Below are 19739 nucleotides of genomic sequence, written 5' to 3'. Positions count from 1 at the left end.
GACTCAACAATAACACTTGTCAGAACCTGGTTTCCCATCCTCTGGCAAAGTCTGAAAAAAAAATCATTCTGCATCAGTGTCACAGGGTTTCTGCAGGCTTTCTTCCTCTTGAGCCTGCTCCCTGTGTTTAGGCTGGTATAATAAAGAATCTTCCACACCCTCTTTTGCTGGATCACCCAAGTGTCTTTACAGTGTTCATGCAGCTCCCAGATCCCCCAACAGCTAGTGCCCCACAGACCCTCCCCAGGGTCTCCTGGCTCGAGGCTGCCTTCTTTAGTTAGGAGCCAGCAATACTACCCTCCTGTCTCCTCCCAGGCCAGCCTCCTCACTGAGGTTTTCCCAGGGCTTTTATAGCCCTCTCATGCCTCAGCCCAGCTGTCACTACTTAGCTCAGCATGTTCCTCTGAGCCAGCCCTCTTAGAGCTTGTAGCTGGGCTCCCTGCTGAGTACCTGTGTCTCTACCCCTGGCCTCCTGGCCAGAGAGCAGGCTGTAGCCAGATTTTGGCAGGGCCTTAAAGGGGTTTACCCCTGCTCTTCCACAATCAGAATGAAGCCCGTGCTCCAAGGACATCCAGAGCTGGCAGGCTTCCTAGAAAGGAGCCTAAAAGCCCGGAGGGCTCCATGTTCAAGCCAGGGTCCCATTTCTTCAGCAGCCCATGAGATGAGTGAGCCAGCAGACAACCAGGCATTTTTCCCTTTGAAACCTGCCTGGTTTCCATCAGAAGATGTGACAAATTGACACATTCCTGTGAAACATTTTGATTTTGACAAATGGGCATTTTCTGACCGAAAAATGGTCTGACAGAAAAATTCAACTACTCAACTGACATGGGGACTTGGAAATAGGGCCTGGAAGGAAGGACTGAGGGAACTTCTCCTCTTACATGATGTTTTTTCAGGCTATCAGTGATGCTGTGGAAATACAGGGTGATAATGTAAAGGGGGCAAAAGAATTGCTCATACTGGAGATTAGCATCACAGGGTGAGCTGGGCCTGTAAGGGGTTAAGGTCCCAGCTCTTATCTGTGCCTGAATCAGGTGACCAAGGGTGCATGTGTGATGGCAGCCCAGAAGTAGCACTGACTATAAGAGGCTGCCCCCCTCATATAGTGAGAGACACCTGCAGGAAGTGTTGGGAAGCTGTCCAGCCATAGAATCAAGGGTGAGGACTTTGTTCGGCCCAAGGAGAGCTGAGTAGTGACAGGAAGGAACCTGAAAACCTAGCTCATGTGACCCTGAAAGGATTAAGCCCAGAGGAGATTAACTGTGAAACCCTGCTCAGCAGAGAGAGAAGGAACTGCTTGCACTTCATGGGACCAAGTGAATTATTTCATGTTATGTTTCAATAAACTAGGCCACAAGAAGAGGGGAACCTGATTCAAAACCTGAGAGATAGAATAAACAGGCCAGGATGACTAGATGCCTGCCATTCCCTGGGTCTGATCTAAATGCCTCACTTCCATGAGCACTAGATTCATACTAATTTCCAAGGGAGAAGCAGATAGTTAAGTGTATTAACTGCCCATTTCCCCCTCTTCTATAATTCTTTTTTAAAATAACCATGTGACTGTGGTAAAGATCCCAGCTCACGTGGTTGGTTCTGTATGCACAGACACAGTGTAATAAAGGGAAATGTGGCACTTTAAAGTTTATCCTGTAAAGTTAGAGTGATGGTTATAAAAAGAAACTGACCTCACCTATACTATTTCCAGGTAGGAGAAAAGTGGTGCTGGTTCTTTAAGTGTGTGTTGGATGGGGGCGGGGGAGGAGGATGTGTGACAGTAGGTTGGCCAGAGGAGAGTATCAGCAGAATTGCAGAGTAAAGTCCAATGTTCTGCACCCTGGACCATACAAAGAGCATGAACCGACTGAAAAACAGGCAAAGGGAAGGCACACAGGGCTTTATTTTCACAGGCCAGGGCTCCTCAGGTTGTTCACAGCAAGTGGTTTTTTAGTGGTGCTGATCAAATAATCCAAAATAATTCACAGTATGTTCGTGAACAAGCTGGTGACAAAATTTTAACTAGCAAGGCCAGTGGTTCTCAACCTTTTCATACTGTGACCCCATGCTACAAAAGGGGTAAGTTTAAGGACTCTTCTCCCATAAGTTCTAACATGTCCCTCCCATATAGCCATAAAGAAAGAGGATGCTTGTGACCCCCTGAAACCTGTTCAGAACTCCCCTGGGGGTTGCAATCTCCAATGTGAGAGCCCATGATTGGAGTGCTGGACAGCTTCCCCCATAGTATACGAGCACCTCTTAGACATCAGTGACTTCACCTTCTCAACACCTTTTAAGACAGGGAAGGATAGTTATCCTTATTTTACAGAGGAGGAAACTAAGGTGCAGAAAGGTGAAATGACTTTCCAAAGGTCACACAAAGTGTGTCACAGCCAGGAATTAAAGCCATATCTGAGTCCCAGTCCAGTGCCTTAACTCTATGGGCTTCTGTGACGGGGTAGGACTCACCACTTCGGTGCCTGCTGCTGGCCGTGCTGGGAATTAGCTCTTGGTTGCCATTGCTCTTTCCTCAAGTGGCGTCTCACCGCCGTCACTTTTGGTCCACCTTTAAGACCCATGTCGCTCCCCAGACCGTAGCGTCCTCTTCTGGGCATGGCCTCTGGCTGTGCCCCACTCCGCTTTCTCCCCCATTCCGGGAGAACTAGCTGTCTCTAATTCATCCACTTGCTGCTGTGGCCTACTGCAGCCTTCAGTCTAGCTCCTCACTTCAAGGGGTAAACTGCAGTCCAAATACTGGCCACCCTCTCTGTGGCAAGTGGGGGAAAAAGGGAGGGCTGAGCCCACCTGCTAATCTGGGCCTTGCCCCAGGGACCCCATAGCCAGTAGCCACGTGCTGCTGCTCCTCCAACTCCCTGCCACCTAGTTGCCTGGGCCACTTCCCCATAGCCCTAGTTCCTTCCCAGCCCTTTGTATCAGGGGCCTCTGTCAGGCCATCCTCAGACAGGAGCTCTGCTCCCTCCACCCTATGTCCAGTGCAGCCCTACTCCCTTGCACTCCAGGGAGAGACTGCCCCTGCTCTGTTGAGCTGCCCTTCTTTTATATGACCCTCCACTGGCCCTGATTGGCTGCTCTAACAAACCTTCTCCTGACTGGCTTTCTACAAGCCCTCCTCCCATTGGTTGGGTTTTGTGCAGCCTCCCTGAGGGCTGCTTTAACCCTCCATCTACCTGTGTGGGGCAGCTGCCCAACCACAGCTTCCTTTTTCGGGTCACATTATTCATTTTTCAGGGGTATTTGTAAAACCACCCATTTGTGAAAATATTCATAGTTCCCAACTCATTCACCAGTGTTCACACAAGAGGATATTTCACTGACAATTTTCACAGGAAAGGGTGCTGTCCGTTATTTATGCAAGGCCTATGAGTCACTTACAGACTTGACACAGGATCTATGTGGTACCATAGGCCTTGTATGGGCCCCTCTGCAGGCCTAGTCCTGCAGCTTATTTCCATGAGTAGCTCTGCTTCGGTCAGTTAGCAAGTGGAGAGAATAAATACAAAATAAACACAACCAACTCCTCAGACTGTCTTAGCCAGACCCATCTTGAAGGTTCAACAGGTAGGATTCTCCCACCTTTAACATGTTTGCACCTGTAACAGTGCGGTTTGCTCCTTAATGGGTGAAAGGCTAGTCAACCCTGATTACAGAATGAGCCTCACTGAGAGGAAGCAGGTGATTCCAGTATAAATGCAACAGAAATCCTTAGGGAAAGGAGGAAGTCCAGGAAACTGGGGCTATGCCTGTAAAGAGTAAGATGGAACTTCAGGGCCCTGAGTCATTATGCGGGAGGACAAACTCCAGGTGGGAAGTGCAGAGAGGCCTTATTTGAAATCCTGGGAGGTGGGTGGGCACAAGCCTGCCCACATCTAAAGGCCCCTCACCCAGCCTTGTGGGAGGGACCACTGGACCCGGAAACCAACTGAATGCAGGGGACAACTAATGATTAACAGGGTCAGGAGTGAAGGTCACAGGTTCAAAACGAGGGATCCAGAGGGGACACCGAGCAGAGAACCCTGAACAGCACCCACTGCTCCTCAAAGCTGTGCAGGGAGCCAGCAGATGTCACCCAGAGGAACTCTGCCCAGATGTGTGAGACCAGGGAGGAGCGGAAATAGGCCCCACAGTCACAGAGCACTCCTTCATCTAGCATCCTCCTCCTGGTGTTCAAGATGGCCACTTTGGCCAGGGCCAGAAGGAGTTTGACGAGGAGGTCTCATGACTTTGTGGGGCCACGGACAGGGTGTAAGAATATAAACAGGTGTAGGGAAAAGTGTAGCCAGAACCTCAACAGGAGGCTCTGTAGGAGCCGGAATAGTGGCTGCAACCTGGCACATTTGAGATAAGCATGTACCAGGTTCTCCCTCATGCTGCAAAAGGAGCAGGCACTGGGGATGGGGGTGAACCATGCCAGGTACATGCCAATGCTCGCGATTCCATGAAGGAGCCGCCAACCAATATCTCCAGCAGGCCATGGAACCAAGGTGGAATAGAGGCTGGCACACTGGGATTCCTCACCCTCCATAGGTGCTGGGAGGCAGAAAGACAGACCCTCAGGGAGAAGAGGCTGTGCCCAGATGAAAGTGGGATGAGGACTGTGAGCTTGTATTCTGGTTTGAAAGACTTTGTGTTACTTTGGATTATCAGGAAAAATACTGAACTGGGCTTAGAGCTGGAGGACCAGTGGACCTGAGGGCTGAATAAATTAATGTTTAATTTCCTTTGGGCTGTGTAGAGTTTGTCTGGGAAGCCCCAAAGAAGGGCAAGAGAGAGAAAGGGCACTGCAGGAGCTCCCCTGGCCAAGAGTGGTGTTCTGGAAGCAGTGTTACAGCACTGATCAGTTCCTTGGGCCCTCTCCTCATTTTACCCTCTCCAAGCTCCAGTCCCTCTGTCTGTGACATACACTCTAGCAAAGGGACTTTTCCTCAGTCTTTCTAGAATCTCTGCTCTTTGTCATTCCTCCTGTACCCCGGGAGTCTTCCTCTTGGAACTTGAGCTGGGAGCCTCTGGCATGGACATTCTTGCCTTGATGCATTTTCACATTGACAGAGGCTGTTCAGGTCCCAAACCTATCCATGGTCTTGACTCCAAGCACAGTACCCATTGCATGTTTTGGTTTTATTTCATATGATTCCCTGGACAAACATACTGGTTTTTCACCTTCTGAGCCTTAACAAATATTGTTTCAAAAGTTCCTTTGAATTTGTACATATGGTCTTCTGTCTTTCCCCCACACGAGGATTTCCCACCCCAACTCCTACCCTTCTAAATATTGGGCTTTAATATATGGACAGCTCTTCATGTCCCAGCCTAAATTAGCATCATTTCCCTCATACAGTCCCCAGATCACCTCTTGTTTAATTGTTACTGGTTATTGCCCTTCAGTCAGCACCTTGAAGTTCCTGTATTTCCAATAATTCCCTATTTCTCAATAATGCCAAATGACACATGAATTCATGAAAGACAGGGATCCGTCCTGTCTCACTGGGGTAACTGGGATCCAATCTAAGGGACAGCCAACTAGTGTTCACTTCATTACATGAAGAATTGCAGCATTCTACCATGGTGAATTATACTACAACAAGAGAATGTCAATATGAAGAACTATAGAGCTTAGACAGAAGCAGTTACTCCATCTATCCTTCCCTGGAAAATTAGTTTCCAGTTCTGGAAACGGTTCAGAAGAAATGCCGGAAAGACACGCTGAGATCACTACTTGATTGCAAAGCCCCTGTGAAATAAAGAAGGGTTGGAGACCTCTAAACTGTGCCCACAGATATTTCATTACCCATGAGCGTCAACAATAAGAATGGACTTAACACTATTATCTTTCCTGTACATGTTAGCTGCCTACACATCTTGAGCAACAGCACTAGAGCAAACAGCAAATAAGTGGAGCAGCAGCAGTGATCTGTTTTCTTCTGCGCTGGTCTTCTGCTTGAGCTCACCTTTGCCCCCTCAGCAAATCCTTGCAAACTATATGGCACTTGCCTGAGCAGCTGAACTGTAAACATAAGGCAAGAGAAGACCAAAGGTGAGACAAACATGAGGCTGTGGAAAGCAAGCAACATATCCCAGCAGCTCACAACGATCCAGGAACAGGAGACAGAGCTGAAGTCCAAGAACTGGACTGAAACTGATGTTTGCTTGCCCCTATGATTGTAAAACACTGTTTGTTTTGAAGATCCACTCCTCCTATGAATTCTAAAGGAAATTGACTGACTAGTAACAGCAAGGTTGAGAATGGGAAATAATTTAGATAGTTAATAATAGTATTTATTTTATGTTAAATGCATAGCCAGTTGTCATCCTGGCCACTTAACATGTATGTTGTACCCCTTTTGTTTACCCTTTGTCTGCCTCTTTTATATTATAAGCTGTTTGGGACAGGGGCTGTACCTTCTTCTGTATTTGCATAGCTTTCAGTACACTGTGGGGGGCCACTGGATATATATATAATAATAAATACTCATTCTATTTCTGAACATAGGCTTCTGCATACTTTGCTGCTCTTGACAGCATTTGATACAGTTGACAATAGAACCCTGTTATCCTGTCTTGGGGACATGGAAGGGGTTAGCAAATTGCCACTGAGATGGCTTCCATCGTTTCTCATAGGCTGCTCTCAGATAGCTATCTGCTGCTCAGCCTCCAGAGCTGTCACCTGTGGAGCCCACAGGGATCCATGTTCTTCTAGCTTCTACCTTGGATGAAACCACTAGGGGAAACTGTGAAACAGCCTTGTCTAAAATGCCTGTGATATGCAAAGTTCTACATCAACTTCTCCTCAGAGGCAACAATACACCTCTGACAACCAGCACTGTGTCACCTTCACATCACATCTACCAGTTCTCCAAGCGACTGGCTAAGAGCAGCGACTGAGGGAGAATCGACTGAAGCTAAATCCTGGAAAGGCGGAGGTGGTACTAAGAGGGAGGTGTTTTGAAGAACTCACCATCCCTGTATCATCACCTTCCAGAGCGATCCTGCTTCCTCAGATGACTAAGACAGTCCACAGCCTCGGTGTTCACCTGGACATTGTCATTGCTTCTGGAGACCCAAATAGTCACATCTGCTAGATACACCCTTTCCCACCAACCATTGGCAAGAAGACCACACCCCCTCTTATCAGATTCAGACTTAGATACAACACTCCCAGCATTTATCACCTCCAGGCTTGCATATAGTAAATCTGTACCTAGGTATGAAAACACTGATCTTAAATATCCCCACTTGCTTCAGAACAACACATGCCCCCTAGAACTCATCAGCCCAGTGCTCCATTGTCACCACTGGCTCCTGGTCAAACTCAAGGTTTTTGTCCTCATTTTCAAACCCATCCACAGGATTGGCTCTGGCTACCTGGGGAAACCACCTCACCCTCTATAATCAATACCTCCTATAACAGCCACGGTCCACTGGAAAATGTCAGCTCAAGGGGAAGAGACTTGCATGCAGCAGATGGGAGTCTTCTCTGCAATTGGCTCACACATCTGGAAGAGATAAGGATGACCATCTTAGCACCTTCAAAGCCAAGTGCAAATCTCACTTCTTCAGCCAGCCACCTCCCTCCTCACCCTACAGTAACACTACACCCACACCAAATATGGCCCCAAAGTCCAGTCCCTGCTGCTGGGATGGAAGAGAAAGAGAAAGAAGGTATAGCTCATGTGGACACCATAATTTTAGAGGCACCAGATACCATGGTGGTGGGCACTTTAAAAGAACCCAGATAGATGGGTAAACAGGGAGTAAAAAAACGTGGATCAGATCAGAAGTCCATCTAGCCCACTATCCTGTCCCAGTGACCAGTACCAGAAGCTTCAGAAGAATGTGTGAAACCCCCATAATGGACAATTATGTAATAACCTGCCCAGAGGGAAGATTTCTCCTAGCTCTTGACTGTGTGGTTTATGTCCTGAAGAAGGAAGATTTATCTTTCTTGCACATTTTCAGCTACCTGATGTAAGGATGGATGATATTTTTGTTATTCCTATAAGGCAAATGTCCAGGCTGTTTTTAGCCCCACAAAGCTTGTTGCCTCAATGATATTTAAGGCAATGAGTTCCATGGGCTTCACAGTATATAAAATGTTCCTTTATCAGTATTAAGCCTGTTGTCTTTTAATTTCATTGTATGTACCTTTGTTGTTGTCAAAGGGTAAGTAGTAGTGTCTGATTCATCTTTTCTAGATCATTCATTATTTTGTATACCCCTATTAGGCCCCCGCATCTCCAAACTAAATGGTCCTCATCTTTTTCAATGAAGCCCTTCCAGACTCTAATCTTTTTCATCACTTATCTTTAGATCTTTTCTATTTCCTTTATGCCCTTCAGCTAGGGTGACTAAACTTGAACACAGCATTCCAGATGAGGCTGCACCTTTGATTTATAGAAAGGTATTATATGTTCAGTATTATTTTCTTTTCCATCCTTTATGCACCTTGACATTTTGTTTGCTTTTTAACCACACTGAGCAGAGATCTAAATTCAGCCTAACAGAGGCCTAAGTATTTTCCAGCATAAAAACAGTTATTTCAGGACCCATCATTTTGCATGAGTAGTTCAATTTGATCCTTCCAATATGCATCACCTTGTACTTGTCCATGCTGAAATTAAACTGCCAGTTGCCTGCCTTTAGTGAGTCTTTCTCACAATTTTCCCCACTTTTGACTAATCTAAACAATGTAATTAAACACTGAATAAGAGGGTTAATTGATACGGAGTTCTGTGGGAATGCACATCTCGGAGCCTTTTGTTGAGGAAGAACAGATGTCAACACAACCCTCTGGACCCACTGCAAAATCATGGCAACATCTCTCATGCTATGAAGGTGGCTTGGAAGAGCTGGTATTCTCAGGAAGGACAGTTGACCTCCATCCACTGCTGAGGGGATCATTGTCCAGCTCTGTCTCTATGCCACAAACAAGCTTCAAGGCTGAGTGATATGGGTCCAAAAATTGGAGAACATTAATTGCTATTAGAGTGCTTAGATTCATAGATTTTAAGGCCAGAAGGGACCATTAGCATAATCTTATCTAATCTGCATAACACAGGCCAAAGATTATCACCTAGCAATCTCTGTATCAAGACTATTGAGCTACACTGTATCATTTGGAAAGATATCCAGTCTTGACTTAAAGACTGCAAGATATATAGAATCCATCATATCTATAAGTAATTGTTCCAGTGAAAGGGCACCGAGCCTAATGAGGGGTGTGTTTTGGTTGCTCCTGCAATGGGAAAAGGCAAAAGGACATGACAGGCTGGATCACAAAAGATTTCCAGCCCCCATAGGACTCCCAGAATACTCTTGAGGTCTCATGGGATTTGGACCATGATTTGGAGCCATGATAAGAGTCACTTCCCATTTGCTGGTTTGCAACAGTCAACCCACCCTCCCCGAATTATCTAGGTCACTGTGGGCTGAGTTAGTCACCACTTTGAGGTTGGGAAGGAATTTTTCCCCATACCACCATATTGGTGAAGGCTGGTTGGATTTTTTCACCTTCCTCGCAGTGAAATCTAGGGTTGGATATTTGGCAACCAGAGGGCTGGAATTCTCCCCCTCTTGGGGGTGCCTAGAGACCCTCCTAGTGTGTTTGTTGGCTCCCCCTGCAGTGGGAGCTCCCAAGAATTGGTAAAGAATCAGTGGGATGTGAGTGACTTCACTGGCTGGCCCATGATGGGAACCTTGCAATTTGCTGTATAAAGTTGCAGCCTTGTTAATACGCATACCACATGTTCTTGCCTTTTTCCACACAGTGAGCACACAACATAATTACCCTCACTGCTAAAGTGTGTGCCTTATTTCTAGTCTGCGTTTTTATAGGTTCTCAACCTATTTATCATTGTGGGCAGCATCCAATACTACCTGTATGGCCCTGAGGATGTCACATGGACTGCAGCTCTGTGCTGATTGGGCCGCAAGTGGTTTGTGGGCCGAGATTGAAAACCATTGGTCTAGCTTGAGTGTCCAACAAGTGGTTCTGCATTTAAAAAGAAAAAGACATAATTTGATGAGATGATTAAAAGCTCAATTCACACTAGAAATAATAGGCAAGTTTTAACAGTGAGGGAACCTTTGGAACCTCTTAGCTAGGCACATGATGGTTTGGTACCATCTTCTCAATTAGAGATTGGATGATAACTTGCAAGGACCTGAGTGTCAAGTGCTAGGTATGCAGAATATGACCATATCGCTCAGCTAGGTCTGTCACCTGATATGTATGCCTACTAGCTTGATAAGAGAGCTAAACAGAGTTGTTTAGATTTACTTGGCCGGATCTTCCATTGTTAGTAATCTGCATAGCTCCAATGAATTCAACAAAGCTATGCCAATTTAAACACCAGCTCAGGATATGTCCCACTCTACATTCTTGAATCCAGCCAGTTTGTCTGTTTTCCACAAATACCTGGCTGGCATTTTTTTTTTCAAGCCAGATTCCCTGCACATACCTCCTCTTGGAATCCAACAAACACCATATTCTCACTCACTTGTTGTGCGTGACATAACATCTCAGTGTTATAAAATAAATGAATAAATAAAAGAAGCACACATGTTTTTACAACAGAGACCCATTAGCAAGTCAAAGCAACAGCTTGGAATGGTGGAGGCATGAACCTAAAGAATCCATGGTATTTGTGAAAAATGCAGATAGCAGAGTCTTTGAGTTACTTCCAAATACTTCAGCAACTATTCTCCTAATTCATATGACCTGCTCGGCCAATTGCAGGGCTTGATACCTACTGTACCAGTAGATGTATGTGTAAGGAGCAATGGGGAGTTCAGGGAAAGGAGGGCTAGAAAGGTCGAGGGCTTCTTATACCTTAAAGTAAAACAGCAGAAATTCATTCTTATAAAGCACCTTTCCTCCAAGGATCTCAGAACACTTTATACACAATTGTTTAAGGCTCAAAACATCCTTGTGAGGCAGCTAGTGTTATTGTAGCAAAAGAGAGGTTAAGTGACTTGTTTCAGGTCACACCGCAAGTCAATGGGGGAGACAGGAATAAAACCCAGAACTCCTGGTTCTCAAGCCCCACTTCTACTCTTTATGCAACACTCCTCTCCCAGAGCTGGCAATAGAACCCAGGAGTCCTGACTCCAAGCACCCAGCTATAATTACTAGACCACACTCCCTCCCAGAGCCAGGAATAGAACCCAAGATTCTTCATTCCCAGGCCCATCCTCTAAACCAATAGACCTGTTCCCTTTTAAGAAAGCTTTATAAAAGAGCCATCCATTTGTTTGAAACTGTTAAAAAATCTAAGACTCCATTTGTTTTAAGACAATACAGTGAACTGCAGGCCCTGTCTCTTTCACCCATTTCTTCTGCTTTAATTTGTTTTGGAAGGGATACCGGGGAGAGGAGGAACTCAGGCCTTCCAAGGAGGGCTTGCTAAAATTGCCTGTCCAAACCAACATCTGTGTTGAACCACATACTAGTCACAATGAAATCACAATCCCTGCTGGGCATTTGACTAGGGCATTTCAATCCAGCTCTCCCTCTTTGAAGAAAATGATCATTCCCATCCCATTGGTATCTCTTGATCCTACTTTCTTTTTCCTTCTCTCATTCTCTCCCTTTGTCTTTTACCTCCTCTCCCCGTCCCTCCCTCTCCCTCTCTTCCTCACTCCTAGTTTTCATTAATATTTTTGTCATGTTTTATTTCTCATGTATATAGCACCATATCCTGCAGGGACTGTGCCAGACACATTCATAGCCAAGCTCACATTTGGGGGTTGCGAGTGACTGGCGACACCAGCCCCGCTTGTCAGCCGGCAAACCCTGAGCTCCGAGAGCTGGGCTCCATCTTGGTTATTAGTGGCAAACACGGTCACCTGCTGTGCAGTGCCTCCCACTCACTGCTCCAGCCCCTGCCCTCCTCGCCTTGCCAGGAGAGTGGCAGTCCCTGCAGCCAGGGGCCGGCAGCGCACATGCAGGGATTTTGCAACATCAGCGCTTTCCTAAACTTGGTCACAGTTTCTCCGCTTGACACGAACGCTTGGTCAGTGCTGGGGTGGGGTTAGGGATGTGGCACACGAGCCACTGCAGGGCTGGCTGGGAGTAGAGGAGCCATGGGGAGCAAAGGTGGGGGAGAGAGAATGGGGACTTGCCTGGGATGCTAAAGAGTGAGGGGGAGAGCAGGGCAAATGCACGGGAACACGTTCATCCTTCCCTGCCCCTCAGTCACTCCCATCCTGCAGAGGCAACACATGGGGCGGTCATATGCCCCCCCCACCCCAACCTTTACATTGTGCCCCCCACTTTCACCAGTTATGCGTCAGCTCTGGCCAAACTTCTCTTTTTCCCTTTTTCTTTCTTTTCTGGGACTCTCCTAGTCCCTCTCCATCCTTATATCTCCCTTCTCCACCTCTTTCTTTCTTCGAGTCCAATCCAGTGTTCACTGAGGTCATTGAAAGGACTCCCACGGACTTCAATGACCTTTTGTCCCCAGTTCTCTCTATCTATGTTTACCGCGTCTCCCCCCCTCCTTCCTCACAGTTTGGATATGAAATTCCAGGTGGCTTCCGGGTCACACGTGAACGATGCCATGAGGAGTGGAATTCCCTCCTTTTCTTTAGCTTGTCTGTAAATATTTGTCCTCCTTCCAATGTCTTTACATCGTTACTATTTATGTTATATATGTGCCTAGAGACAGCAGCTGAGCTATTGTGCTCGGTGCTGAATACAGTAAGAAAAAGTGCCTGCCCCGGAAAGCATGTGCTCTACATACACCCGGTAGGCACAGAGTCTTGCCCAAAGACACATGGCAGAGCTAGAAATAGAGCCCAGATCCCCTGACTCCTACATCACTGCCCTAGCTACTACAACATGAAAACTCCCACCTCTTGCTCTTTTCCCCCCCAGCCACTGCCCTCCTCTCTTCTTTTATTTTAAGAGTTGACTCTGCCATTTCCCATCTATAAGGTGACAGACAAAAACTTTCTTAGAAAACAGTCATAAAAGGAAGAAGCAAATGAAAAAGAAAGACCCGATGGAGAGCAGAAAATTACAGTGTCTGGGGCAGTGTTTACAATAATTATAACTATCATAAAGTACAATAGGCTGTAGAAACCCATAATTCTCCTGGTGCTTTCTGATTTTTAGCTCTATCTTTAGAAAGTGCAAGCCAGAGAAAGAGTCAGAAATGGAATGTTACTTTCCTCACTGTGCTGTAAAAGTGTTGCGTGGGGGGGGATGTTTATGTCTGCAGAGACACAGGGACAGGTGGCTTGGAAACCGGAGGCATGGCCATTGCTGCAAGTCACCGGTGAGAGTAAGTAAACAGCCTGAGTATCTCTATACAGGAGTAAGGAGTTGTATCTGATGGTGGTTTATACCCATGTGACCTTGCTCTGACAGCTCATTGGTCTGGATTTCCCACACTGAAATCCTCCCTGGCTTTTTTTACAGTGGAAAACCGGGACTTTGTCTTGTTCTTTGCACTGCAGGTCACCTGGTAAACTGCAGCTCCAATTTCTTTGATAACTCTTTACACAGAGGGAATTTAATGTTTCTGATCCTCCCCATTTATCACCTCCTAGAAGCAGGGATTACTCCCTGTTTCTTAGGTCACTCTGATGCCCCTGCCCACACTAACACAACCATGTATCTATTCTATTCTATTCTAGGTTCTTGTACCGCCTTCATCTCCACAGTACCCGAGCACCTTCCAGCCACGCACTAAGCAACATGACTAACATCCATCATGGGTGACTTGTTCTCTCTCTCTCATCCTCTCCCCTGGGGCAGAATTGGGTGCGCCGTGGAGAGGTTTGTTCTGGGTGGTGGGTTCTCTGCATGTACACATTGCTCTGTGTTTATGCTAGAGAAGGCAGGTTGAAGCAGTGTCCCTTGCACTTGGAGTGGAAGGTAGAGAGGTTTGTGATGGCCCTGAGCTTCTGCGGGAGTTTGTTCCACTGTCTAGGACCAACCCCCAGGAGAGCTCTGTCTCCTGCACAGACGAGCTTTCCCCTTGTGGTAGAAAGTTCCCTGGGTCCTAAGGAGTGGAGATGGTGACCGCGGTCCTATCCAGGAGTTTCAGGTGATCTTTCAGGTATCCTGGGCTCTGGCCTTGAACATCTTGAAGACAGAGACAGACTGAAGATAGCGACTGGACTCAATATTGTATAGGAAGCCAGTGTAGAAAGTGGAGGACAGGTGGGATGTACTCACAGTAGCCCATGTTGCTGAGGAGATGTACTGCAGCATTCTTTACTAGTTGACGTTTCCTAAGGTTTATCTTCATGACACTCATCACTGTGGGATATGAGCACTGTCCATAGCGCATTACTACTCCTGGGGGCATTCTGCGCCAAAAATTTAAAACTCTGTGCACAATATTTTAAAATTCTGCAAATCTTATTTGCCAAAATAACACTACATAATCACATCAGTTTCAATTATTTTGGTAATTTATTTCAAAATACTTGTCAGCAAGTACGTCTGTAACAATAAACACATAAAAACAATGACACATAAAAATTTCCCCAAGAGTAGAGAGTTGAGGAAACCCCTATGACAACCCAGTTCCTGTTTCTCTGCCCCCTTCCTACCTCCCCCCACCCCCGAGCCCAGCTGGGGGGCCAAACACGCACAATCCCTCCCCACCCAGAGCTCAGCTGCAGGGCCTCCCCTTGCCCAGATATCAACCCCCCCAGCCCCTCAAAGCCCAGCCATGCCCCCCCTCCTCCCAGCACCAGACACCCACTCCCCTCCCTCCCAGGGCCCAGGGATCCAGAGGGAGAAACAGCCTGATGCTCCATCCCAGGCTTTCAAGGAGTTTCCTGCACACCACCCTCGCTGAGGGTGTGCTGAGAACTGCAGCTGTCAGGAACCATTTAGTTCCCTCCCCCTGGCAGTGTCTTCTATGTGCGAGCTGGGCCCTGCTGGGCCCAGCAGCCCCTAGTGGCAGCCAGAAGCACTGCAGCCCATTTCTGTGTGGGGAAAGGAAATTTTGCATGCACCATGTTAATTTCTGCAAAATTCTGCGTTGCGCAGTGGCGCAAAGTACCCCTCAGAGTACGCATTACTTAGCATTGTGAATACAAGCTGACATGTGGGGGTCACTAAAGGCTGCTACAATGCTACTTCCTAGTCAACAGCAAGAATGGTACTTGAGATCCACTGGAAGAAGCTGAGCCTCCCTTGGGAAAAGGAAAGTCATCATCTTCTCTCTCTGTATAAAGCTCTTTGGGGTAGGGACTATCTCTTACCATGTGTTTGCACAGCATCTAGCATAGTGAGGGCCTGCTCTCAACTGGGGCCTCTAGGTGCTACTGGAATACAAAATAATCGCTTGGAATAATTGCCAGCGCTAAACAATAATAAATCATCCTCACTTCCTGCAGTGCTGCCTTGGGGAAATGGGGCTTCTAGTGATAACATTGTAATATCTAAATAATTGATGTGCTAGAACTATGATGTCATTCCTAAAAGAGCCTGTTCCTAACATTGGCTTTCCCAGGAAAGATGTCAGAACATAGTGGGTAACTGGGACCTCGACTGGGTACCCAGAGGTAAGTGCTGGGATATGGTGTGATGAGAAGTCCAGGCAGACCTAGGTTCTTTCTTATGCTATGCAGTTGGAAGCAGACCCCAGTACATATTAACATAGCTGTTACTCCGTCAGTGGCCTCTGGGAACTTTATAAACAGCAAGAGCAAAGTTCAATTAGAGGTTCGTAAAAGGAATGAACCCTCTCCCTATAAATATATGATTGGGTGGTTTTATTTGAAATGTATGTGGGAAATAGGAAAACACAACCAGGCATGACACACATACCTATGCAGTTAATGTAGCACTGTGGTTATCAATTATGGGCCAGCTCCTCAGCTGGTTAACAGAGCTATGCCAATGTACACCCGCTGCGGATCTGGCCCAATATCTTGGAAACTGACTGGGTACAACAGCTGGCAAGGCCAATGAACTCTCTATTTTTTGGTTAATGTACTAGTGCAGTGGTTCTCAACCAAAGGTACGTGTACCGCTGGGGGGCACACAGAGGTCTTCCAGGGGGTACATCAACTCATCTAGATATTTGCCTAGTTTTACAAGGGGCTACATAAAAAGCACTAGCAAAGTCAGTACAAACTACAATTTCATACTGACAATGACTTGTTTATACTGTTCAAGATATTATACACTGAAATGTAAGTGTAATGTTTGTATTCCAATTGATTTATTTTATAACTATATGGTAAAAATGAGAAAGTAAGACATTTTTCAGTAATAGCGTGCTGCGACATTTTTGTATTTTGATGTCTGATTTTGTAAGCAAGTAGTTTTTAAGTGAGGTGAAACCTGCGGGGGTGCGCAAGACAAATCAGACTTCTGCAAGGGGTCCAGTAGTGTGAAAAGGTTGAGAGCCACTGTACTAGTGTACATGTACCCTTCACTCAAAAACTAATTGTCAGTGTGCATGTGAGTGTGAGCATTTCTGTACATGATGTGCGTAAGTATGGACTTCTGTGCATGGCTAACCCCATGTGTGTGATGTGTTTGTATAGATCAAGGGAAGCATGGGACCCACAAGCTGCACACAGAGTAGACAGTAATAGCCACAAGTGAACAATGTTTGCAATATTAATGGTCACCTGAAAAGTCTCTTCCTAATGTGAAATACAGCTTGGGCGCAGAATCATAACTTTCCGGGTGAAAAAAGCCACGTGACTATCCTTCATCCAATCACATTCTGCCAGAATCATTTCAGCAGTGTCTCTTGTGAGTTGTTTCCATGGCTCTCTAGTGAACTGGCCATGACACCAAAGTGTTATATAATGAAGGGGATGGCAGTGTTATGTACTGAATGCCATCAGGGCACTTAGTGCTGCACAAAACAAAATGGAATAACCTGCCTTAGAAGCTTGTAGTCTAAACCCAATGGACCATGTGTAACTTGTACATAACCATCGGGGTGGCTCGCTACTGCAAACACTTAGGGGTACGTTAGGGGGTCTCCCTTTTTGTACCTTAGTATCGTCGGTGCCAAAAAGCATGAAATTGTTTTAAAGATTATACTGTGGGTTTTGCTCTGTCTTTTGATTTTTGAGCTCCCCCTGCCCACCCCCAGTGTGTGTGAGAGACACAGTTCATGTTGCCACTCTCCCAAAGATACACACTAGGGTGATTTGGGCCCCGGCTGCAGGCTGCCTGGTGGTGCGGGGCTTCCAGCTTCTCCCCAAACCTCAACATCCCCCAGCAGATGACAGAACGAGGAGTAATGGTCTCAAGTTGCAGTGGGGGAGGTTTAGATTGGATATTAGGAAAAACTTTTTCACTAAGAGGGTGGTGAAACACTGGAATGCGTTACCTAGGGAGGTGGTAGAATCTCCTTCCTTAGAGGTTTTTAAGGTCAGGCTTGACAAAGCCCTGGCTGGGATGATTTAACTGGGAATTGGTCCTGCTTCGAGCAGGGGGTTGGACTAGATGACCTTCAGGGGTCCCTTCCAACCCTGATATTCTATGATTCTATGATTCTATGATCCCCCGGCCCAACAGTTTATCCTTCCAGTCCCACCTCTGCTCCTCCTGCAGCTCCAGGGCTCTTCACCCCCCTCTGCCAGGCCTGGTGGGCAGCTGCAGCAGGATCCCCTCTCCCCCTTCTCATGCCTGGGGCAGGGGACAGGTCTGGGGACTCTTCACTCTCCTCTCCTCCTTCCCAGGCCTGGCATTGCTGAGATGGAGGGGGGTGGGGGAAGGATCAGACTGACCCATTATTATTCATAAGAGGAGAGTGGGGAGAGGAGCTTTTTTTTCTTCCAGGGGAAGAGCTCTGCCTGATTCTTACAGCAGCTCTGATTGGCTGCTCTTTCCCAGAGCTGGGAAAGTGAGAAAGGCAGCCAATCACAGAGAGCTTTCCCCAGGTAGGGCTAAAATTCCCAGGAGGGCTGGAGCAAGACTGGCTCTGACCCCCACCAAAATTAGGCAGGATGGAATGACAAGAGTTGGAAGCAGGTTGTTGGGCACCTGCAATTCAACTGTGGGCCAGGGCCAAAGAGACACAGGGGCCAGGAGGAGATGTTTAATTTTTCTGGGATTTGTAGCTACATCAGAAAGTTCAGCTAGAATAGAGAAACCAAGTGAAATTGTCATCTGCTAATTTCAGCTGAGCTACTTAATCACCTGATGTACCCTCATCCAATGAGGGACAAAAGCAAAATACCATGTTCCTTGCCCCGATGACATACTCCAGTAAACAAGGCTTGACTACAAAATGTAAGGTGAACAGCAATTTAATAAATATGTAGACTGGGCAAAAAGAGTTCACTAAATGCTACTGCAGCCAGCTTACAAATACATACACATCTAGCTGCTTCACAGATGTGGGTCAAACCTGAACCAAGGCTGACTGAAGTGCTTTCAGGGTTTGGGCTGAGTAGTTAATGAAGCTCTGGCATGCCTGTGTATGTACTGAGTGACAGCTTACTGTGTGTATGGCATGTCCTTGTTGTGACTTGTTTTCACATGTGTGCTGAATGCAAGTACACGTGCGAGTCTGAACACATGGGCATACCTATAACAGAGAGAGACGGAAGGACACAACATGCACCAAGGGAAACCGAATCAGAGGACTAGATCACAAAGATCCTCCTGACAAAGGACATTTTGTGGGGGACATTTTCTCCCTTTCATTACCTTCTTTATTCCAATTGGCTTAACTGTGAAATGATTTCTATGGAGTTGTGTCTCCCCAGCTCAGGGGAAGTGGTTCATTTTGCATACTGAATTCCTACTCTGCCCATACTTCGGGACTCTGAAGAGAGGCAAACCTGGCAGCTGCCAGTTAATTGCCAGTATCTGGAGCAAATGCCCAGTTTGGGTGAAATAATGAATGAATGCTTACTTGGGCTTTTCCCTCTGTCTCAAAGGTCAGTGCCGTGTTCTTTGCTGCTTCCCCTTCCTCCCAGGACCTTGGATCCCTGTTTAAAGAACTTGAAATGACAATAACATGTAAACTGTTTGGCCAGGGTGTATAAGTAGAGGTCTCTGTGTATCATAAATACATAATAATGGGGCAAAGGAGAGGAACGGAATAGTAGTATTCTGTCCTGGAAGAGTCTTTTTCTATGGGCTCTCATTCTCACCTACTCACCTATGTGGAAAAGTCTGATGATATAGGGCTGGGTCCTCAGCTGGTATAAATCAGTGCAGCTCCATTGAAATCCGTGGGCGACATCCCCAGCTACTATAATCAAGGCAGCTCTGCTGAGATAGATGGAACAACACTGATTTAGGAGGATGTGGCCCATACGCTGAAGAGAAATGAGAGGAGAACATATTAAGCTTCACCGTTTTTATTTTTAAAAAAACATACCAAAGGGATGAAGGGGGGCTGTCAGGGCTGTGTTACTGCACAAGCCCAGGCCTGGCATCCATTAGAGCAGTGTGGGGCCTGCTCTAATTTATGCCACTGGCAGCAGCCCCTATGGGACCTTATGCTAGGAGATGACCAGCAGAGCAAGCAGAGATCCCCATGAGCCCACCCCCTCCATACTGCTCCTTCTCCCAACACAGCGCCTTCAGCGGGGGCACTCTTGCTCCAGGAGTCAGCTCAGCCACTGTTACGTCAGTGGGAGTTCCTCTCTGCCAGGGCCGAGCAGCACAGAGGAGCTGGATTATAACAGAGGGTCTGGCCCTTGGTCTCTGTCTATCTAGGCACATCTATAGCCCCAATCACCATAGTATCTAAGCAATTAATACAAGTTTTGACAAC

Source organism: Caretta caretta, chromosome 3 (genome assembly GCF_965140235.1).
Source record: "Caretta caretta isolate rCarCar2 chromosome 3, rCarCar1.hap1, whole genome shotgun sequence".
Classification (NCBI taxonomy): Eukaryota; Metazoa; Chordata; order Testudines; family Cheloniidae; genus Caretta; species Caretta caretta.
Note: the sequence above shows the minus strand (reverse complement) of the source record.